The sequence below is a fragment of the Mchenga conophoros genome, linkage group LG4 (genome assembly GCF_057382185.1).
Source record: "Mchenga conophoros isolate Kocher_MC1m ecotype Shallow Benthic linkage group LG4, M_conophoros_male_GT1.1, whole genome shotgun sequence".
NCBI lineage: Eukaryota > Metazoa > Chordata > Actinopteri > Cichliformes > Cichlidae > Mchenga > Mchenga conophoros.
Window position 1 is genome coordinate 36,962,001 of NC_140529.1, and position 24,447 is coordinate 36,986,447.

Below are 24,447 nucleotides of genomic sequence, written 5' to 3' on the forward strand. Positions count from 1 at the left end.
TGCACAATTCTGCCTGTTGGTTTAAGGCAGCTTACCGGGCGTCTGTTGCAGCCAAATCCATTTTTATTCACCCTGTGGATTATACGACTGCTTGGCAAGGCCGCCCTCGTGCAACTAAAGCCAGCGGGGACTCGTGCAGGTGGACGTCCTGAATATAGAGCACGGAAAGTAGAGGGGAACTGGCGACGCCTTGCAAATAAAAGCAATTTGTCACCAATGCTTTGCTTTGTTTTTGTCGAAAGGGCAAAGCTTTGGGTGCAAAACCCAGACAGACGGGATTTGAGTGGCGTGAGCTGCCTGTGGAGGGCGCTGGCACACCGGCGATGAGAGCAGCTGACTGGAGAGGTGCTGAGGACACACTTCTCAGTCTCTGCATGTGTGTGTGAAGTCTCGGGGTGGTGCTAACAATTGACGCTCGCCTGCAGAGAAAGTCCTCAAACAGACCCGAGAGCCTGTCACAGCACACGGAGAATAAAGGACGTCGTTAGTCTGTGCACAGCCTGAACGTGAAACATTAAAGGTTTCTTAGATTTCATGTGCTTTTGTGACATTACACTGCAGAGTAATGCACCTTACAGATCTCCAAAGCTCTCACCGCTTTAAATAAAAGTCAAAGAATAAATGCAAGTCTAGCTTTTATATGCGTTACATACGTCACTACTGAAGGTTCACAAAATATTATTTCATTCAGGATCGTTTTCAACGAGGTGGGCCAACCGGCGCCCTCTTCTATATGTTTTTAATGGATTAACTAAAGGGGGAGGGGGCGGGGCCTAAAATTACTAGTGTCAGGGAGGTGAAGAAGTGAGCACAGCAAAGGCAGGTTTCACATAAATACACTTTGTTTAACAGGCGATTCATGCAAAGCTTCTCTAGCTGAGTCAAGAGCTGCAAAGGAGCAGATGGGTCCACTTTAGAGGTAAGATAGCAAAACCAGGCTAGCTGAGGTCGGCTAACCAAACAGAACAGGGGAGGTTAAACATGTTCAGGGGAGGTATGGACATCCATTTGAAAAGATGTAAAGTTAATGTACCCACCTGTCTGCCCAGAAATGCAAACACCTGCGTTACACTGCTGTGTGTCTGCTATCAGGACACACGGTGAGCTTAGAAGAGAAAAGCTTTGCTCACACTTTAAGCTGCTTCAGCTCTGTACAGTCAGTGCCAAGCCAAGTTCAGCTGCAGGTAACAGATATGTGAGCGCGTGAACTCGTTTATCAGACACGCTCCATAAACGTGCAGCAGGAAGTCATTTTCTGCATCCATGTTTGTTTCCTGTTCTTTGGTGGCGAGTGGCCTGAGCAGTGATGTTGACCTGTTTACAGTCACTGCATCATCCATCAGGTGACCGGTCTCAGCTTGGCACGAGCTTCTGGGGAGAACAGACGCTTAACGGCTTGACAGGTTGCGTCCGGGCTCTCTGGGCCCGAGTGAAGCGCCGCTGGCTGCTGGACGGAAACGCCAAACAGCCTCGAGACACCCAGCGGACTTTGGGAGCAGCTCGTCATGCCGGCTGAGGCTGCAGGAGTCAGGCCACTGGCTGGTGTAAAGAGCACAGGCTCAAAAGTAAATGAGTCTGGGACATCACTGTTAACAGCGCCGTTACAGAAACGTTTTCATTCAGGAGTCTCATAAACAAGTCGAGCTGGTGTCGGTCACAGGTGGGATAAATGTGCGCCCCCTCGTGAGATCCACAGCAGCCGAGTGTGGCCTTTTACCTTCTACCTTACTCTTTGTCCTCACCTCAGACTCATCTGAAAATATCTCCGAGCGCTGCCAGGAAGAAAAGCAGAGGCTCTTTCTAAATGCCACGGTGACGCCCGAGATGACGTTTGGTTTGCCGTTTGTGAGGAAATATTATTTTGGGTCAGCTGTGATTCGCTGCCATATTGTCCGGTGAAGCAGGAAGGCCAGGCCACAGAGAAAGAGCATATGTCTGCCTTTCCCTCTGCTGCTGCCCCGACATGTGTTACTTCCTCCTCGCTCAGCCCACCTGCTCGGCCAAAGCCTTACAGTTTACACGAATGCCAGCCTACAGCAACAGAGTGTGTCAGCCTGAACAGATCAGGCTCATCAAAGAGTTCGCTGAAGTCATTTGAACTGATGCTCTGAAATCAGATCCATTTCTTATGCTTCCAAATCAGAAAATCCGTTGGTTGGTATAAAAGACTGACATAGCATCTGTGCCTGAAGAGCGAAGCCAAAGTGGAAGCACCTTAACCTGCAGGCTTCTGAATAGCCAGCAGATGCACGGCGCTCAGCTCTCCTCGTCTGTGACCTCGGTAAACACTTTCGATTCGGTAAATCATCGTCATTATTAGAGTCAGAAATCACTGTTTGGCCAATGGCAATTCAGAAAATAGCTCAGTTAGAGGTTTAAAAAGGAGACTTCACCAGCCAGTGGGTGGAATATCTGGAAGTTTTATGTATACAAAGCACCAAATCACAGCAACAAGGTGCTTTATACTATAAGGTACAACCTTACGCTAATACAGAGACACCCCAACAGTCAGGTGAGCCTCTATGAACAAGCACGGAAAAGGAAAGAACCGACGGTTCAGGAAGATGACAAGTGGAAGTGTGAGGCAAAAAAACCTGGAGCGTGGATGATGAGCCACACGCACAGTCAGAGTGTACAAACCTTTAACACGTGCTTTAACAGCGCGTCATCGTCCTACATAAAAAACAATGTAGTCATGTAGTTTAAAATAAATAAATAAATCAGGAGCAGTCAAACAAGAAACTTAACACGTGTTTCCTATTCCTGAAAATACTGGAGGCCACCAGGGCTTCCCTCTTAGCAGATGCATGAACAGCATAAATATAAAAATCACAAAACTTGACCTCAAACTAAAAGTCAAGGTCAAACTTGAGATCACCTGTGGTATGAAGGTCAAAATCATCCTGAGTGCTGAGCAATTATTTGCTCAAAACAACAAACAGAAAAGTTCTGACTGTAGATTAAAGAAAGTCTCAGGTTTGTTTTCTGCTTCTTTTGATGGAGAAAAGAGAAACTAAAAATAAACAATAAAAGGTGTACCCGCGTCGGCCAGGTAACACTTCCTGCTCAGCAACAACCCAACACCTCGTTGTTGCTTTACAGTCCCATCTGTTCGCCTTATTGATCAAATATCAATGGAGGAAAGCCTGTGAGCTCTTGATTACAAACTGGGGATTCGTGGATATTTATTATCGTCCGGTGATCGATCGGGGTCGCGGGCTCAGCCTCCAGCATCGTACGCAGAGAAACAAACACGGCCTCGCCGGCACATCTCTCAGTGCCGCCCTGACAGGCTCATAAAATCCGACTGATGTCCTTCTGCCCGAGAAAAAGGATTCATTTTTCCAAGGTTTCATCCACAAGGGAAGAAATTAAGATTAATGGCTTGTGCGTGCCACAGCAGTTTGCAATTGCCTTTGTGATGGAGATTGTTTGCAGCTCGGCAATGTAATATATGCAAATGTGACCTGGAAGTGCGTAAACGTGTGTCATCAAAATGATTCTGAGCTCATTCACAGTCAGCTCGGGGCTGAGAAAGTGGAGTGCAGGTTGAGACACTGAAATATTTAAACACAGGGCAAAGTGCAGCGCAGTTCACAGGTAAGAGTGTTTCTGAGCAGCAATTTCACGTGCAAATCAGCAGGTGCATTTCCCCTCTCTGAACTCTAGGGGGGGCTGGTGTCCTGATCAAATCAGTAACGTGGAGCTAAAACAGCTTCAGGCGGCGTGTTTGTGGTGCGTTCGAGACGAGTATGAGTCACCTGCAGACAGCCTGCGCCGGTCTGTTAAAGTCAAGTTTGTCTCGGTGCCGTTTCATGTCCAGAACACCAGCGTGACCTTTCAAAGATTTCTACTTTGCAGTTCCTGCAGACTCGACACAACAACGCTGAGCCTCTGAGGTCAGAGGAGTGAAACATGTTTGCTGGGAGATGGCCAAGGTCAACCAAGGTCAAAGCTGCAGCTGTATTTTCACATCAGCTGTGGAATCAGGTCAAACGTGCAAAAATCATTTCATAACAGGAATGATCAATTTCAACATGCTGGCAGACTGCCCACGGGGAGCACCGGGACCTTTCCCAGTGTGGGGGGTCATTTTAGCGTTTTAGTGTGACCATTACAGCAAGCATCAGGAGGGGAACGCAACTCTCCGAACACGTGCATCAAGCGCTCCTCCCTCCCTCGCCAACAGACTACGCTCTCGCCACAGCGTCCACAGCCTGCAGATGCTCCCCTCGAAGAGACACAGATTCTCACATGCAGCCATCCCCTCAGTTTGCGTCTCTCTCAGCACAGTATCGACCTGCTGCTCTGCAAGCAGGGAGTGAAAACAGATGATAAATCTCAGCTAAATGCTGAAAGTCAGTCAGCGTGTGCGCGGGTTCTCTCCGGACAGCCCCGTCTGAACACATGCATGTGAGGTTAGCTGGTGATTCTTAGCTGCCTGTGATAGGTTGACCCTGCATTTCACCTTGTGACAGCTGAGACAGGCTCCAACCTCACTGCGACCCTGCGAAAGAGGACGGATGGATGGAAAATATATCTAACTTTACAAGAGACAAGATTTGTTTGTTGTATATGTGTCTTTCTGGCTGCTGTTGCAACCAAATTTCACCTTGTGGGACAATTAAAGGATTATTCTATTCTATTCTAAGAGACAAGATATAAAAATATAAATTATTTCCAAACAACAGCATTGTGAAAAATGCATCGTTCAAAGAAAGATAGGAGGCACGACTTCCAGCTCAAAGACGGACAAAAGTAACCTCAAAGTCATATAAATTTGCAAAACGTGTTAATTTAAATAATAAATAAATTACAAACATATTTCCAAAGGATATTTTTTTATCTTGTTGTTAAACGGACATGAAAAAATGAGGCATATTTAAAGTATACTGAGCGAAACATCACTGTATACCTGGAGAAGCTACTTGTTTCCCACGCATCAAACAGGTACGTTAACAGCAAGTATGTTTGGGATTTATTTTAGCACTCTATTTATTTATTTAATTTTCTTAAAGTTTGTTTTCTGCTTCTCCCGTCTCAGCCCAACAGCTGGCTTGGCCCAGATCTCGTCCTGCGGTTATTCTGCTCCAGTTATGAACCTGAAGGTTACGCTGAAGCATGAAGTGTGCGAAGAACCGGTTCGCTGAGCTGAACCAGGTCCCACTCAGACCAATAACTTGTAAGTGGATTCTCATACACACCCAGTGGTTCGGACATGCCCCACTTCAGGAGGCAGAAAAGAATTTGACTTAAAGATTCACGTCAGCATCAAAGTTACAGGTTAACATCAGGTTCATGCACCAGTGGGACTCACCCCACAGTTTGAGAACCACTGCTACAAAGCATGCTTTACATCCAGAAATGTAGCTAACCTGACATTATTCTGGGATTCGGAGGGTCCAGTTTAACGGTGTGAAAAGTGTGTCTCCATAAAGGAAACGTTTTCTGTGAGGAAAACCCACACAAAGCCCTGGCTTCATCCAGGGTGAAGCTGTGACAGCAGCAGATTACTGCCTCTGTAATGCCGGGGTGTCCACACACTTTGGCTTTGTTATACATACTGAGCAGGACAAATGTGTTAGTGCTCCCTGGTGGATAAAGCACATTACAACAACACTGCGTATAAATTACCTCGAACAAATGGAAATTTCTGTACAGTACTACACTACTGTGTGTGTGTGTGTGTGTGTGTGTGTGTGTGTGTTCATAGCCCATCTTAGATGGAGTAAAATGAGCCAGGCTCTGATGTGTACTTGAACATTGTACAACATTTATGTTAGAGTATATAAAGACTGTAAATGTGCACACACTGCCATCAATGCGTTCTCTGCGTGCACTGATTAAAAGCTTATAGTTTAAGGGACGAGCACATTCCTGATGGGAAGGAAACGGTGGGCACTGACTCCGCCTGTCCCAGAGAATATTTCAAGGGCAAACCTGTTGATGCGATCTGCGGCAGGAGGCAAGACGGGGAGCGAGCGAGCGGGTGGGAAGGCAAAAAATAAAAATGAATGAGTTGACAAACGAATGGGTCCCAGGGAAGCGTGAGGAGAGATGATGCATTAATCTGTGGTGGTTGAAAAAGGGGGGATGTTGTAGAGTTGTAGGGCAGCCAGTACTCAAAGAGCAGAGGGAGGGAAATAAACGGGAGGGGTGGAGGGAAGGGAAGAGAGAGACGGGAGGGAGAGCGAGAGGATAAATCCTTACTACATAATGATTAGAGCTCACAAGCCCTTCCTGTGACATGGAGTGTAGGAGTCAGGATTACAGCCGGCCAGAGAAGCCAGAGTGAACGCTCTGCTGATGGGCGAAGGAGGGGCACAGGTAGGAACAGCCCAAAAAACAACAAGGCATACAGGACAACAAGTGCAGCCAACTGAAGGCTAGAGCAAGCAAGGTGCGCTTGGAGAAAGGTCACGAGGAAGATCCAAGAATTTCCAAACTCCAGCAGTTTGCATCTGCACCTCTGTTCCGGCCATCTGTCGCCGGCCGCCGACGGCCTCGTCCCGGGCAGCTGGATCATTTCTCAGAGCCTTATTTTGATGGAGTGGCAGTAAAAGTACCGCTCGCACCAGAGGAGGACGAAGGAGGGAGTCTGGGAAATGAAGAGAAGGGTCACCCTGCAGGACCTGCGATAGATGGGGACACACGATGCGGACAGGTGTCAGAGACGGAGTAGATCTGCGTCTTCACGAACCGGGCAGTGACGATCAAGGACGCGGGTGACGAGCTGAAGGTTGAGGATTTCTTTTGGCGCAAGTTTCTGGCAGCTTTGTTAGTTTTTTCTTTTTCCCAGAGACTCACTTTCCAGCCAAGAGAGGAATTATCTTTCCCCCAGAGTTGCGCGGCTGGTGAAGACTTTAAAAAGGCTACTGCTTCACACAGGTATGCACACTCGAGGGTTTCTCCTAAATTCCTCCTCAGTTTCTCCTCCTGGGACACATTACCTGAAAACAGTCTTCAGAGGTGTCCCTGTCAACAAGTTGGAAAACTAAACCAAAAGCGCATCCGTGGACGGCTGAGATTATATCAACTTGCTTTGCTTCTCCTTTTCCTCCTCTGGCACCTGTTCACCTCGATCTCCCTCCGTCACTCCATCTATCCTCCTCCTGCTCCTCTTCTTCCCCCCCTCCCTTTTACCAGCGAGTGATAATGTGACCTTCTGCCAAAGTGCTGGAAACCATGCCACCGTCGCAGCGGGCTCCTCTGTTGCTGCTACTGAAATAGACTCAAACAAGTGCAGGGAGAGGAAGAGCGAAAGGGGGAGGGAGATACGAAGGAGGGAGGAGGAGGAGAAGACGAGGGCCAAAGGGGAGAGAAAGGAGAGGAGGAGAAGGAGGGAAAAAAAAGAAAACGGGGAACAGGACGGCTGAAGCTGCACACACGGCATGAGTGGTGACGAGCCAGGGCTGGATGTGGATTGCCAACACAGGTAAGATCACCTTCGTCGATCGCATTATTTAAGCACCGGCGTGCTCCGATCAGCTTGCAGTTACTCCTGGTTAAGTATGGAAATGCTTTCTGCTTCTTTGGAGTAGTTTTGTTTGTAGTTTTGTTGAGCAGAGTTTCCTCCTGCTGCTTTCTGCTTTGGGTCAATAGCAGAATTATCAGAACGCAGAGGGGATCAGATCAGAGGGGGTACTCGACAGCATCCTTGTCAGAGGGATCAGACGACACGCTGCGCGGGGCTTTTTCCGCCTCTTGTAGGTGGCAGTAACTGTTGCTTTAACTCACCGAGCTGCTGGGAGGGGGGGGATTAAGCAGAGTGGATCGATGCGTCATTGTAAACAGTTAGAGCAGCTGAGAGGGCCTTTTGATACATGCCCGCCGGACTTGAGATACCACTGCTGCAGGGGAAATTGAACTGCCACTGAAGAGTGACTTCACAGGATGTGAGAAAATGTGTGCTTGCTCCAATTACCGAAGGATTCGTTCTAGCGTTTTGGCTCCAGGAGGACGCGGCGCCTTCGAATCAAATCTTGTGGCTCGAAATTAGAGATTTATTCAGAAGTTAGCCAAGAAAATTTGTCCCACTCAGACCAATAAATACAAGGAAAACAATGCTGCTGATAAAACAAACATGGGACAAACTATATTTTATCTGACATGTGCCCCAGGATCACTAACACCATCCGCTCCACAATTTAATAGTGTCAAGACGCATGTCTGCAGCAGGAACTCAACACACAGGCAGGAATCCATCCGGAACAAACGGCCACATTATCCATCCCTGAGTGAATAACTGACGGACGTCTCTTTATCTCAGAGTAACAGATTCTTCTGTCACAGGCCTTAAACACGACTCAAGTCGTTTTATTTTCATGCGTGGACAGAAAGTGAATATGAAAAAGGGGCTTTAACGATGAAGAGGTCAGAGGAAGGGAGGCAGTTTAAATGAGAGGCGACGGTGAGGGGGGGAATCCGCGGGGACGTTCTGCCGAGCTGGACACGACTTCTTTGAGAGCCGAGGCTGCTGCTGTCCGGACACCACAGCCACGAAGGATGGACACAGACTGACTTTAACCTGTTTTTAAGGCTCACACAGGTTATTAAACGCCTACAGAAACCTGTGGAACAGTGTTTCCTGTACAGCGGCCAGACTCAGACTACAGCATGTTTGTCTGTGTCAGAAAATGTGTTTGTGTGACCGAGACACTTTCACTGCATGCGTGATGTGATCGGGAATTACAAAAGGAACACTACGCTGAATTAGATAAGAAAACAGAGGACGAGGTCACACAAACTCATCGGCAAAGGTTTTAATGAGCTTATAGATCACGGGAACAAAAGCCTGTTTTTTCCATAGACGTCTACACAATCCAAGCCTGAGGAGACGCCCTCTGCTGGCTGCCACAAGGAATGCACATTTAAGCCACTTCCCCACTGGCTTCACTTTTCAAACCTGGAAATGATGCCTGTCGTTTAAATGCACACACAGCCACACACGTCCAGACCAGAAAATATACTCATTTAAGAATTCTGGCTTCTAAAATTAACCAGTTTAATAGGGATTAGATAAGAAGTGGGCATAATTTCCACTTTGGCACGCAGTTACTTTGGTTTGAGATCCATTAGGAAGAAAATGAGTCTGCTTTATGTCCCTTTTCATAGTTTGCAGATGTCCTCTTATTTATCAGGCTCTAAATTTGGGTCTTATGTGTCCTCGTGGGCTTTTATGCAATTAAAGAGTTTTCATTTACACCGCCTATAGAAGTAAACGCTCCAAGAATTCATTTATTTTGAATCAAACCTAAGATTCATGCGATGTTGAAGTGAGGATGAAACTTCTTCGGTTAATCGTGGTTATTTGTTGTAAAATCGCAGGTCCACAGGTGGAGGTAAAAGTCTGTTTTTCCTGCAGTGAGAGCAGAGTGGGAGCGGGGGGTGGTGAGAGTGTGTGACAGTGCAGCAGCAGTTAGGCAGGTGAAAAATGGCTGTTCATTATGTTATACCAACCATATCCCAGTTTCAGTAATTGGGTGCGTGTATGTGAGTTCAGTACAGACAGCCTGTACGTACATGCGCACCAGAAACCAGCCGGAGGATCCTCAGCCCATCGCACATGATGCAATCTCACTACATCACACACACACACCTGCCCTTCAACACACGTGAGGACCTCGCCTAACTCAATAAATGGTTACGAGGGTTTTTACTATGATCGTCCCTCTCCCGGCTGCACCAAAAACACGCTCAGCAGCAAATATGTCTGACTTATTAAACACTATCAGTTACAGGTTGTCAGGGAGGATCAGCCTTCATGTTAGCAGACACTGAACGAACCTTACAGCAGCACCGAGCAGCTGTAACGACTTCAAACATTACAGGGAAGGTTCTTATATGAATCTGTGGTCATGTAAGGCACACAGTCAGACAAGAGGGTGACAGCTGGTAATATCATTTTTCATTGTGAATCATGCAAAGCTTTTCTAAAGAGTCTAAGACTGAAATGCAAAGTTCATTTCTACTGTTGTGAAGTGTTTGCAGACAAATTGGCGTCTTCCAAGCAAGCTACTGACCACCACAGCAACATAGCAGCAACCAAAGAAAGATGCTGGAGTCAGAAACCAGTTGTGGAATCCACATGTTTTCCAGGGGTTATCATGGTGATGACCCCTGCAGAAAGCAGCTGTTGACCCCATGAGGCCTGTGTGAATGAGGCTTTAGCAGCCGAGTAAGGAGAGGCCTGGCCAGCTGCACTTAAGTATGTGAAGCAGTTGATTATCAGCTGATAAAACATCAACCAGTGAGTGAAGAAATCTCTTCCCCTGTGCTGATGCTGTGCCTGGACCAGCCTGAGTATGGTAATTAAAATGGATGCAGCATTGTTGCTCTTTTTATAATTGAAACAAAAGCAATGAACGCCGTCATCCTTCGCAGCGCTGGATCTCAGTGAGCGCAGAGACTGACAGCGAGAAAAGCAACAGCAGCTACACAAACACCAGTTTAACAACCATTCCTGTAGCCTCGAGTTACTGAGCTCTTCAACTGCAGAGCTAAATTATATCGTCACGCAAGCCTCGCATGCTTGCAGCCTGCAGCCTGCGGGCAGACTGACAAACAACCTCCGGGTTGGTATCACACAGACACGGGCTGATTTGTCAGCTGTCCGGATCTCCCATCTCACGCTCGGAGCCGATCTGCTTAATCAAATGTTAAAGACACAAAACCTCACCCATCTTTACGTCTCTGCAAAGCGAGAGGCGAGGGAGGGGAGGAAGACGGGAAGAGGAGAATGATGATTGAGAGAGCAGACCCCAAAAAAAAAGAAAAAGAAGAAGACATAAAACAGAAACGCCAGTCGGCTCGCCCGCACGGGAAACGGGTTGAAATGGAAACTGCTCTGATTGACGGCCGGTTACAAGCATCCCAGACAGTAAAACATTTACTGCAGAGGAGGGAAGGAGGTTACAGGATATCAGATCAATCTATCCAAGGTCATCAGAGACGAGGGTAGATTTAACTCGGGCATCATCCCTAAACCCTTCTCTCGACAATCTCTAAAACCCGTACGGGTCACCGTTAAACGTTCAAACGCAGATCTGTGCTGCGACGCCGGGCGAGAAGAAGTTCTCAGGGCGCTCTCATACTGCACAGCCTGCGTGGTGAAACCTCAAACTCCGGGCAGAATGAGGCTTGCAGGCTATGCTGCTCTCCTCTCGAGTTTATGGCTGCACTCACGGGCACAACAGAGACTCGGGGCCCATTTATATTCATGGCGCAGCGCCGCTTGCACCTCGTCTAACGTCCTGTCCCTGTTGAGAAGGAAAACTGACACGCCGTGGGGTTGGGAGGGCGGTGGAGGGGGGCTTTCTTTGCCTCTCCTTTCCTTGTCATTCTTCTGCCTCTTGTGGATCCTGACACCAACCTGAGTGTTTGTGCATGTGTGACGCGTGTGGGTGCATGTGCGCTGTGTAGTACGGGAAATTGATTAAGCTAATCGCTTTCTATTCACAGCTGCGTGTGTCCCGCTTAATTTTTCACAATTATCCCTGAGCGGGTGACGCGGTGGGAGGGCGTCTCGATGAGGGATGATGACAGCGATAACCTTAGAAGGAGGGCCTGGAAAGTGAGGGAGGCCGGTGAGACGACATCCAAACAGAAAGCTGCGTTTAAAGAAATCGGGCTGAAGCGTTTCCACTGCCGTCTAACAAAAAGTGACACGCAGCGTCCTGGTGGTTCGGCAGCTTGTGATGACGACGTGGTTGGGGCTTTGCCACGTGTCTCCTCCTCCTCTGTCCTTCTTGTCACTCTCAGCGTCACCTAACAAAGTCAAACTGCTCGACAGAGCAAAAAAGGCACAACTCGTGACTTCCTGAGAGATAAAGAATTGTTTTTTACTTTTCTGGAGGCTGTTTATTGTTGCAAAAATCAATACGCCATCTCCGGAGAAAACCATAAAAGCCAGAGTTGTTTATGACATGCTCCGATTGCTTTCCATGGAGTGGTTTTACATGTTTGAGCTGCGATTAGAGGCACTGAGGCTGTACCTCTCACTACCTTTTCACAGATTCTGACAAATCGAAAGCTCGTGCAGTCATCCAGACAGCAAAAGAAAACCATCTCTTTGTCGGCTTCCTTTGACATTAAATTTCTCCCACGTATCCTTTCAATAACCAATTAATAACACTTAGTGTCCTGCAGAGTGTTTTTGCAAAGCTCCAGCTCATTCTGTTTTTTTGTGGATACTTGGTAAACATGACAGATGTTTTTCTTTGGAGTCCGAACCCGAGCAGAAAGTCAACACTGATGTGCTGAACGCAGCTCAGACTGGGTGATGATGTGCGTCTGCTGGATGTGTTGAACTTTCACAGCATGCAACACGTGGAGACATCGAGGGCCAAACAAGTGTTTTTGTTATGTCCTGGTAGCTGATCCGAACCAGCAGGTCGAGTACATCCTCTGCTGGGCAGGGTTCGGTTTATGTCTGTGAGCTGTTACAACTGCCCAAAAAAATGCAAATGTTCTATTATTATTCTAATATTTCTACTATCTATGCAGTGTTTTTGCTCTAGTGACCTTCAAGTCATCTCGAACCAAAACAAACACGGTGAAGACAGATGACACTTTCCTAATTTAACGTGACCCTGTGATGCAGCTGGATTCTTACAAGCATGCTATCCGGTCGTTAAGTGATGACGTGAGTGAATCCTACTTCCGGGCCTAAAGTAGTCTGCGTTTAATATGGCTTTTGTGTTGTTAACATGTTTAATGTTATGTATTTTCTTCTATTTGATCTCAAAAAGCTCCTAAAACAGTCAGTGATCACTGTTGACCTCCCTCGGCTTTTATTACCGCTAATCATTTATTTAAGCTCAGTTTTTAAAACCTTAGGATGTAACTACAGCCCAGCCCATGCAGCAGTATATGAATGACTAACCTCGTATTGTGGATGGATTATCTCAGTTGTTCTCCTGGCTGAAGTTTGGTCCTTTTACAGCATCCTGCCATGCGATTACATTTGTTCCTGACCACCGAGAACACTCACGTTAACTTTTATCGAGTGGAAAAAAAGTTAGCTTGTTTATATTATGCTAACATAGCTGTGTCGCTAGCGGTCACGTAGCACATCATTATATACCAGCTAGCCAAACTTCAGTAACCCTACAAACGTCCCTGCTGTTTAGTTTTCTGTCTTCATTTATGTTGGAAGTGATAACAGAGCTGTACGTTTTAATTTGTTTCCAAAACCCCGCAGTCAGGACATGCTATATTGTATTTAGATAGAAGCTAGCGAGCTAACTTCCTGCTAACTTCTAACTCTGTTAAATGTCATAAATTCCGTTTTCATGGATGCCTGGATGTTAAACTCAATTGTTACACCTGGTAGAGCAGAACGCTGATCATTTTATTAAAGATGAAAGACTTTAGACAGTTTTTCAACTCTCAGTAATGCCATAGTGATCGTTTGATATATGGACCTGCAGCAGAGTTTAGGTCCAGACACGGCTAGTGATGTCAGACCACCAGCAGCACAGACATGGTGCAAAGGCTGACTCTTACCAAATGGCGAACAAGCCTCGTCTGCATCCTCATTTATGGTTTACATGTAAATACAACAATGACATGAAGTCCTCGAACCATGTTTAAGTTGTATTAGCTCACCCAAATGACTGAAAATCTGTTTTCTTGAAGTAAAACCCACGTATGCATTTAATGACTGAGCTCTGAATCCAGGGAGAAAAACCTAAACCAGTTTGCTGTCCAAGAATCAGCATCTGTGTGAAAGCCTTTGACAGATCCTGAAGATTATCCCCGAAACCAGCACAATGTTTCTATACGGCGATGTTGCTGAAGAGTTTTTCAAATATAATATTTCAATTCTATCTTTAGTACAAAGTAAATTGGTTTAAAATTGGTATTTCAAAGCCTCCGCACACAAAAATCAATACGGTCTTGCCAGCTTTATGCCTCTGTGGGTGTGTGATTTGGAAGAACTGACTGATGTTGCGTTTATCTTGCACATTCCTGCTTTACACACAAAATAGGAAAGGAGAGAAAGACTGCACAGGCCACACACACACACAGATTAAAAACAAAGTGATATGCTCATATGTGGATTAGAGCGTGTGTGTGTGTGTGTGTCAGAGGTCAGCTGTATTCGTGTGCAGCCACTATATCAACTGGGAGAGTAGGTTGGTGACAGCTGGACCGGTGGCAGGGGTGGAGGGGGGGTGGTCTGGTTCTGCATGGGCAACCCCAGTTTCAGCTTAACCAGGGTCTTACACTGATCCCTGCTTTACATACGGCTGCACATGAGGCCGAGTGCGGGGTCCGCCAAAGCCTGACAGAGGACGCTTCCGCCACCCTCCGTGTTACCTGCCGCCGCGGGTTTACAGCCAGGTCAGCCCGCAGGGTCAGAGTAGGAGTATGGATATCAGCGTGTGATGTCGCGCCCTGTAAGCCTTCGCCAAACATCCGCCCATGTGTTAAAGGCAAAATGGATTACATTTGCATTGCCATTGTAATCTTCAGCCTCGCAGAGATTATTACCCTCAAAACGCGTCACAATCTGTTCGATTTCACTACGCGCTGTGCTGACGAAGACAACGCCGGGTGATGAAGTGTCCCCTGACGATAAATGTGCCAAAGCAAAGAGGAGAGATATATATCAAACATCTGTCCAGTGACGAGCAAACACGTGGCCTCTGTCCTTGGGGATTTTTCCCCCACTTTGGAGTAAATGATGATCTTTTCTCGACTATGTTGATCCATTTATTGCACGACCAAACTACGGAGTCTTTTCTTTTTATAGGTTTAATGCAAAAGGCTCAAGCTGGGCGATGACCTGATCAAGGTTATACGACACTTGCTGCAGAGGGAGCGCTGCTTTATCGCTACGTGAGGTTTCAAAGATGGAACTGTAATAAAAGCCGGCTACATAGCTTTCCATCTGCTGTGGCATTTAAAACCTGCTGATCGTGGCCCCTCTGATGCTACAGAGTCAGAAAATCCAACTGTTCAGTTCTGCTCCATCTCCCTCCTGAATATTTAAATCCTTTAATGCAAAGAGATACCAGCAGCCGCCTGACTACTCCCCTCTCCCACCCCAGAACCTTTGTTCAGAAACGACAGTAAAAATCTCACCAGATTTATGAGGACTTTACCTAGACAGGTTTTCACCCTGTGGCAGATCAATCACTCGTAGTGCAGAGTTCCAGTAGAGGCGTGCGCGTCTTAAATATGTCTGCAGTGCCGGCGGCAGAGGCGAAGTCAAAGGGTCCGCGACAGAAACTAATATCACCGAGTGAGTCTGTTTGATGCGTCTCTGTCTCCGGAGGTCACGTGAAACAGATTCATTGTTATTGGTTTGGACTTCAAAGCCTCCACTGGGGTTTCACTTTGGGTGCATTTCAGCAGGAAACCCTGGTGGACGTCGACTTGGTCTTTTTCACGCGGCCGGCTGCCGTTTATCACACGGCCACGATACACGACCCCATCCCATAAAGACCAGAGCCGTAAATCAACAGGCAGATTTAGGGGGGACCCTGCCCCTCTGCTGACGAGTCTGTCGCTGCAGAAAATGAAAATCCTGGCCTTCATGGAAACGGAGCCATATTTTGTACAAATGAGCACAAAAACATGATATGGATTATGCATTTTGTTAACTTTATAAGTTTATATAACATAAGAGCCACATAGTTTTTTGTTTTGTTTTATTTATTGCAGTGCTACAAGTCCTTACGCAAGCAATTTGGCAACACCTCTGGGCAGTTACTTGGAGGGGAAAACACCTGTAACATGGATTTTAAACCCCAGAAGCAAATAGATGAATGATAACTGAGATGCTCTCTTAATTTTGGTGCGTCTGTGTTGTATTTTCATCACCTATTTGCTCATGAATGCAGAGATGCAGCCTCTAACAGCTGATATCCTATTTTGTAAATATGCTATGATGAATGTTAAACACTGTATATGTTTCACAAATGATTGCATGCTCTGCTAAACAGGGTCATTTGTGGGTTAATTGGTGCATTAAATAAATTTTTGAATCATATGATTACGAGCATCGAGTAAGCAGGTGGTGCAGTTTCTGCCCAGCATGCACCACAAAGCTCCTCCCACCAACAACAGCAATAATAAAAAACAAACTTTAAAGAAAAAAAAGAGTTAAAATGTTGATTTTAAGCCCTTTCGTTTTTGGAGTTGCACATCACTGCAGGTTCTGAGTCCTCCACGAGAACACTGAACAAATTCTGTTCTGATTCTTGTTATCAATATACTGATCAAAACAAAATACAGATAAGATCCTCATCTATGTATTTACTAAAATAATAAATACAGAAATATTCACAGCCTTATGACTGTGATCCACAAACGTCACAGCATCATCACTGGCTAACTGCAGATTGGCTTGTTGGGGGTCAATCGGCAGCACAGCAGCTATCTGCGTTATTACACTCGACATAAACAAGTCCAGCATGATCCAACAGAAAAACTCCACTTTATCAAATTATGTTTGCATAAAGCAGTCACAGCAGGTGAAGATGGCTGTTTTCAGGCCATTTTGTCAGATGTCTAACACTTCGTCACTGCTGATGTGGCATTTGCAGTCAGAGTCCCTGCAGTGACGAGCACCTGCCTCAGGAGATATGGTAATTCAAACATCCACAGTTCCTTTGTTAACCGGTTTTGTCTTTAATTTATTCTCAGTCGCCTCCATTGCTTTATCTACACATTTCTTTTCACTGTTCCATAAAGGTGGCCAGTTACGCACATGCTTCAGTGAAGCTTCAGTGAAACTGAGAGGCCGTGAATCTTAATCTTTGTGGCACAAGTCAAAGTTCTGATTAATATCAAACAATCCACTGATTTTAGCATTAATCTGTCGTTTCCCATCGTTTAATCTTAAACAACATCAGAGGCACAGGTGTCGAACTTAATGAGAGCTTCACGATTGATCTTCTAAACAAACGAGCCTAAAGAGAACCAAATTAAATAAGCACGATTAGAAAGGATGAAAAAAGACAAGAGATTTAACAAACACACTCGAGGAGACTGAAAAACCAAACAAGGGCCAAAAAGATGTTTCCTGCACGCTAGGATGAACACAAATTGTGCAGCTTGAGGGCAGCGAGCAGTTACAGCCCGTTTTTGCACAATAATTAATTTGATATTTCCAAGGTTAGTTGCATAAATGTACTTGTTGTTTATGCTATTTAAATTCAGCTTCGGCTTTAGTGTCATAACGTGTGCAATTTTACATCATGTTTATTTGAAGATAAAGGTTCACAGAAAGGTCTCACTGAATAAACATATATTATTATTATTAGTCCTAGACCTTTAGGTCACAACAAGCCTAAAGATCGGTCGCTCAGCAACAGGGAGGTGCAAGTTCAGGTGGTCGCCCATGGACACAGCACCACAGACGGAGTCGTGAGCTCCGGCTCAGGCCTGTGGTGGAGGTGAGGCCAGTCTGACCAGCACGCCGACCTCAGGCTTGCTGGTCAGACCGGCCGACAGTCTGGGAGGATTCCCACTCCTGCTCGTGCACCGCCGACCACGCCCCACCACAGAGTCCAATAAGATCAGACTTGGTAACCTTGTTAAAGTGGCTGGTAAGACTTCAGGGAGGTCTCAGGTCCAGCTTGCGGACTTTTATAACAGGCAGGTGCTGAGGAAGGCGACCTCTGTCATCCTCTCTTAAACGACTTTCAGCTGCTTCCTTCAGGTTGTCGGTATAAAGTGCCGTTTATACCTGCTGCTATCATCGTGCTTAATAACACTAAACCATGTTCTCTTTCTTTTGGTGTTGTTTGATGTGTGGACATACTGCAACTTAATTTCCCACTGGGGACAATAAAGTGACCACTGAGTGCATTCACATATAAGGCACAACAGTGCTGCTATATGATCAGTCACAAACATGGTTCAGTCTACTGGCAGCAAATATGTGGTTTGCAGTTTAAGCTGCTTCGAGTGGCCTGCAAAACTCAAACATGCTGTTAAACAATTGGTGACCTACTCGATTTTATAATAAATAAACTTTATAAAGTTTATTTATTATAAAATCTCACCCATTATTAGAACGGACTATAAATATAATTGTGGACACTGTGAACAAGCGAACCACTGCCAAGCTCTACTTCGAGGTCAATTTTGAAAAAGGACCACGTACAATAAACATTCAACGCATTGTACCAGAGTTATTGTACCTCGGCAGGTCAGATGCAGAAGATCATCAATTACATTTATCTAAATCTCATCATTATTTGAATACATGAGTAAAAAAGTGTAGAACAGCTGAATACAGCATAGTCTAATATTTGTTATCTGGTAAACTGCAGCTGAGGAACTGGTGTTGCTTTGTTAATTAACTCAAGCGCCAGACGATGTGGAGCCGTGCCAGACTCGGTCCCACGGAAACAAAGAGCAGTTATTGTCTTAATGTATTTGAATACAACTCTAACAGAGCTAACAGTGTATTTGCTGCCATGCTGTGGTTTTTCAGTGGCCTATAATTAATGATATAAGCTGTTTAACTGGAGCAGCTTAGAGCAGCCAACAGTCGGAGAGAAACTACAAACTGAGGACAGGATTTGGCACAGACTCTGTCTGTCTTAGCTTTTCTGTATTCTGTGTAAAAGTACACAGATCAGAAAGGGATAGGAAACCTTAATAGTCTGATTCAAAGGTTCGGTCAGGACCTGCACAGCGGTCTTAGTGGTAGGCTGTCCTGGGTCACAGATATATCCAGAGATCTGGCTCCAGATATTTAGTTTATTTGAGATCAGTCAGAAGATATCGAGGATTGATCACATTTAGCAAAGCTCGCGCTGTAGAACGTCTGACTGCAGTACAGCCTGTATAGGAAATGTTTACAAAAACACTTTTCATTTGGGCTCCAACCAAAAAACGCGGACACGCGCCAACTATGTCATACCGTGGATATTTTTAGATGCCGATGTTTTTCCTTTTTTTGCCACCTCACCCCGCTCCCACTGTACTTATGAGGATGATGATTCTACAGATTAGTTAAATGGGTGCAGATTTAAAGAGATTAGCGTGGCTGTATTTTTTAATCAGAGATTAGTTCAACATATTCATACAGGTGTAATCATCTGGTGGTAAATGAATCCTGACTCTTTGTAACAGAGAAGGTCAAACTGTGGCTTGTGTTTGCTGGGTGGTTGCATTTATTAAATTCTATTAAAGAAACCTCTTTCAAGCCTGGAAAGCACTGATCCTGTCTGCAGGATACCCACAGCGAGCAGTGACGTAGACCAAACTGAGAAAAACAGAAAGCTCAAAAGCTGCGACACACTTCCAACATTTCTGAAGTTTTTTGAAGATTTTGTTTTCGTAGTTCTGGAGAGAAAAATGTTCCTACAGTCCCCAACAAGATTAGCAAGCTAAGGTACATCCAATAAACTGGGAACGCAGTTAACAGTTAAAGCCAAAGATGAAATAAAGATGTGAATTTCCTGACCGGTTAGCGAGCAGTTGCTGGGTGATGGTGCTGCACTAAAAACCTCCCTGTGAGTTGTCGTAGTTTCCATGAAAGATTCCAATTTGTCTGCAAACGCTCGCCAACTAACGGGGTAGTCAAACTTTCCAAAGGTTAAAAAATGAGAAAAAAAACCCTTCAAAGTAAAAGTTATTTATTTACCTCTAAAATTATAATTATATATATATATATATATATATATATATATATATATATATATATATATATGAATAGATGCTATCTGGTTACCTATAAAAAGTCTTGATTTGGAGTACCTACATCTCTTAGTTTCACTAAAAAGTCCCATTAATTAGCTCATTATTTTTGATTTGGTGGATTGGCGTTCACTGATCACACCCAGGATATACCACTGATTTGATTTCATCTATAAAGTGATACTGTGATAAAGTGATTCAGTAAGAAGTTCTGCCTCTGCCGTGTCAAACTGAGCTCAGAGATTTATTTTATTTATTTTACTAAAAAGCTAATTATGTTCCTACAAACCTAGTGGACGTCTTTCTTTCTTTGCTAAAGATGGTGTATTTCACTATTTTGGGAAGAACTGGTCACAAGAGGAACAATAGAGCTAATTTAAGTAGTGTTTGCCTACCCGGTGCAACGATAGGGAAGCCCTAACGTTCATACGAGTCCCATAAAAGTCATAGATCTGCTTGATCATGGAGTTCTGACAGCGCTGGATCAAGAGGAAGCTGCTGGACTGTTATCAGCAGGTGAAACACAGACGCAGCAGGCTGCGGATCCATGGATGAGTGTATTGATTAAGTAGCAGGAGACGGGACAGGTGCACATTGTTAAACAGCTGCAGCAGGGGTGTCGTGCCCAGAATATAAAGGGAGTCATTAAACACTGCACCACACTTCTCACCCAGATGTATTTACTGCTGCAGCTTCACGTTAATGAGCTGGATCAGGAATCACTTGGAGGACCTTTGCAGCATCTCATCGATAAATGGCAGGTTGTTTTCTTTCATGTGGTTTCATCACTCATATGGTCTATATCAGAGAAAACAGAGAGTGGACAACTTTGGAAGAATGGATGCAGTTTGCAGGATGCAAAGATGAGATTTCAATGCGCACTGTGGGGCAGGACGGCTGTTGCAAAAGTAATTAAAGGGCACTGATTGCGCTAATCCTCATTTTCTGTCATGTGTACTGATACAGTGGTGGATGCTCATATTAAACAAGGCCAAATTTCCAAATAATGAGGTCAGTGTATGCATAAATAATCCCAAAGGGTCAGGCTTCAGGCTGCTCTAAACACTCGGTTTCAGACAGCTTCTTTTTTACTTGTGTCTTTGCATGTTGCCACAGATGGGGGATCTCCTCATGTGGTCATTCTTTGGCTGTGAGATGCCCCACCCACCAGCTGTTCAAGCTCTTTGTTTGCAAGGAGCAGCCAATCAGAAGAAAGCTGGGTCAAAAGGAGAGGAAGGGAGATGCCAGAGGTGCTTGTTGAAGCTTCCACCCCCCTCATAAGAAAATTAAGGATTACTTAGAGTCCAACAATAAAAATCTGGACCTGGAAATGAACAAAACAGGTTCCCTCCAATATGACAAAATGATATTTTTTAAAAATGTGAAAATAAACTGCTGCTTTTGGTTGAGACAGTGCTGAAAAAGGTGAAGGAAACATACACTGCATTAGAAGGGGAAATAAACCGCACTGTACAAGACTTCAATATGCATGAACCAGATGTACTCACATTCTCATCACTGAGTCTGTGTATGTGTCGCCGTGTGCAGAAAATCCAATTTGCCTTATCAGCAATATTCAATTTCTGGGAGCAGATAACATGTGTATGATGTTTGCATTATTTACCTGTTCAACTTAACAAAATGTCCAAGTGTCAGCAGTGTGGAAGCACAACAGACTAAAAATAAATAACGTCGTTGTACGATAGAGCCCCAGCAGCTATTTTTAATCAGTCTGCATTTCTCAGCTCGTTCAGTAAAGACACTGCTTCCTCCGTATGTCACCCACTAGAGGGGGATAAGCACATCTTAAATGTTTGTTAGTCAAACTCTAACTAACTGAGGACAGAGAATACAAACACTGTCGATTGGTGGGACGATACTGCCGATCGGCACCGTTTAACTTTGAAAGTTCGGTCTCTCGTCCGCTTTTTAAAATCTAATCTCTCATCAGATGTTAGATAATTCTCAGCGGTGGCCTGTTTACACAGTTCAGCCGTCAAAAGAAGAGGAAACAGGAAAGTGGCTGGTATGTGCTGCTCTGAAGCAACTTATTTAAGTCACGTTGCTTTTCCATAATCCCTTTGACAAGAACGGACTTTGGCGACAGCTTTCCAAGAGAGGCAGTAAGAAATAAATAGGACAGAGGAGTGTGTGTGCTTACATTAATCCTGTAATGGGGACTAACCTCCCAAACCATCATCTCTACGTGTAACCTTAAATATCTGACTTCTTGCATTCTTGCTGAAGAAAGTTTGCAATTAACAGGGAAAAGTTCGGGTTCTTCATGTGGGTATGGAATAACCGTTAATGTGCCGTCTGTACCATATGTACAGCATGCAGCGCTCCATGTTGTTATACTCTATATAGGTTAAACATACTGTGGTCTACTTTATTTATTTAATCTCACAGTACAAAGACAACATGTAAAACACTGAAAAGGAAAAGGTTTCCCTTTTTTTAACGCAAATTTAAAGTTGGGACAAGTTATCTCACATATTTATGCAACTTGCAAGCAACGCATTAGAAACTGAGGAGCCCATCACTGTAGTTTAGAAAGCAACATGTTTCCCATTACAGCTGCAGGATTTCAGCTCTTCTTTTTTCTGAATCATAACACTGCAGATGTCTTTAGTGGGCCAATCATCATCTACCACCCAAATTTATTTACTACAGAGCTATCCACAAAGTACGAGGCCACCTCCACATGTTCAGGCATGGAAACCTGATGCCATGAAGCTCCCAGCACACAGTTTGTATGCTGATGTTAATGCCTGAAGGCGTTTTAGAACTCTTTGCCAGCCGAGCGTTGGCCATTTAAATGCACTAACACACCTCAGCACTCTGTGTCACTGACCTGACTTGTTGCAGTAGTGCTATCATATCACAGTACCATGCTGAAACTCAGTGAGTTCTTCTCAATGACCTGTTCATTCAGACATTTTTTAATTATGAAAGATCTTTCAAATCAATATTAACCCTGTGTGGCCCTTTAAAAATGCACCCCTTCCGAGCCCTGGGGACCATAAATGGTCCCGCCCCAAAAGTGCAATAAAAAGATTATATATTCATATTTTTTTCCACTTTAAATTGGTCAGTCTTTTAAAACTACTTCTCCCTGAAATATTCATATAAAGTTTTAATTATATTTTCGTTGTTTTAACCCTTTAAATCCCAGTTTTATTACATGAGCGCCGTTTTTTAGCCCCAAAAAACAAAAAACTAAATATTTTCCAAAAAAAACATTTGAAGTAATATTTCTTTGTTATTATAATTAGGCCTTTAGATGGACTAAAGATTGGCACCAACAGTCATTTCGATCGCCTTTTTTTTTTTTTTTCAGGACCAGAAAATGGTCTCCAGGCGGCAAATGCTCCTCCTCTAGGCCGAAATAAGTGCATGTTGCCGGGGTAAGTCGCGACGATCACCGGGGCACGATCACCGGGGACTGCTTTTTCCAGCCCACACGTCCGATACCACGTGACAACAAATACGTCATTTCCTGTTGACTAAAAAAAAAAAAGCACCCTCTCATGGTCCTAGGGACCAAAAAATGGTCCCGCCCGATCAGCGGGCGAAGCCGCTGCTGCACGCCGGAAATGAGACTTCATTTCCCGCAGGTCTGTCCAAGAAGCCCGCTGTTTTCCAGCAGGGATCAAATGTGGAGCAAGGGCGCCACCCGGTGGACAAATAAAAAAATTACAACTCTAAGGCTCATAGACCAAAACGAAGCGGAAACATACGTAATCACCAAGACATTAACGGTAATAATTCTGCAGTGAAAAATAGCGTTTATAATGGAAGTCAATGGGGACCAAAAATGGTCCCCAGGGCTCTAAGAGGATGTGTATTGTTAGCTTAGCCACTGAAGCTAATTTAAGGAAGTCAGACTTGAATTTTGAAATGAAATTATGCCAAACTTTTTTTTAGAGAATTTGGCTATGTTCCATTCAACACAGTGCAAATGGCTTGTAACTGAAAACCTAAAGGGACCATTTATGGTCCCAGGGCCACACAGGGGGTATTACATAAGCTAATAATAAATGAACTCCATGCTGACAAAAGAACCAGCTCGTTTTCTGCTGAAATATTTAAATGTTATTAGATAACAATGGAGTACTTTCATAAGAAGCTTACATGCAGACGTAATCAAGTATAACTGGGCAGTGACTGGTTGCACTCTGTGGGGCACCAAGTACAGTATGACTCATTCTGAATCCAGTTTGCAGCAGCATCATGACGCAAAAGGCAACCTGTCTCCGGCTCATGGCTCAAACTACAGTATGTACCTTGTGACTGCTTCGGAGCCGAAATTGTCTCTGTTTTGTAATAAATCTAAAATCTCTACGACCAATGGATGTCCACGGTGACTTTTGATCCTCAACATCTGAGTGGAGCCTGTATACACAGGAGCGGTTTGAGAGGATTTAGCCAAATCCTCTTTCCTTTATGTATCAGTGCAGTTTAAGGATTCGGCTGGCTTTAGAGGTTCGGGGGTCGGCACCCAGCAAACGTACGGTCACAAGCTGTAATGTATCTGCATCATGAATCTTTGAAGGCTGTTTCCTCCAGATCTGAACGGTAAATAGAAACTGAGATACGATAGCCTCCATGGATCTCAAAATACAATATAAAATATATTCCAACTTTGTTTTACTGATTTCAACGATAACGTTAGCAACAAAGTTAGCAACAGCAAAGTCAATCTTGATTTCAGAACAGTTGTATGTCCATTGTACCCCCCATCCTGAATTCTCCCCCTACCAGGTCCACACTAGACAAGAC

At 44.7% G+C, this 24,447-nt stretch overlaps 2 protein-coding genes across 6 annotated transcripts in view; one reads left to right on the top strand and one right to left on the bottom strand.

The window, feature by feature from the left end:
• The window catches only part of LOC146576711 (uncharacterized), a 152,108-nt gene that overhangs the window by 30,610 nt on the left and 97,051 nt on the right, over positions 1–24,447 (bottom strand). The window lies entirely within an intron of this gene.
• grin2ca (glutamate receptor, ionotropic, N-methyl D-aspartate 2Ca) overlaps positions 6,254–24,447 on the top strand; it is a 78,206-nt gene continuing 60,012 nt past the window's right edge. The window contains exons 1-2 of one of the 4 annotated variants that reach the window (XM_085272161.1): positions 6,254–6,888; positions 7,147–7,435. The gene's annotated coding sequence lies outside the window, so the exon portion shown is untranslated. Of the gene's footprint in view, positions 7,436–12,485; positions 12,644–23,008; positions 23,073–24,447 lie in introns of those variants that run through there. The other 3 variants (XM_085272159.1, XM_085272163.1, XM_085272162.1) reach the window with 3 other exon arrangements.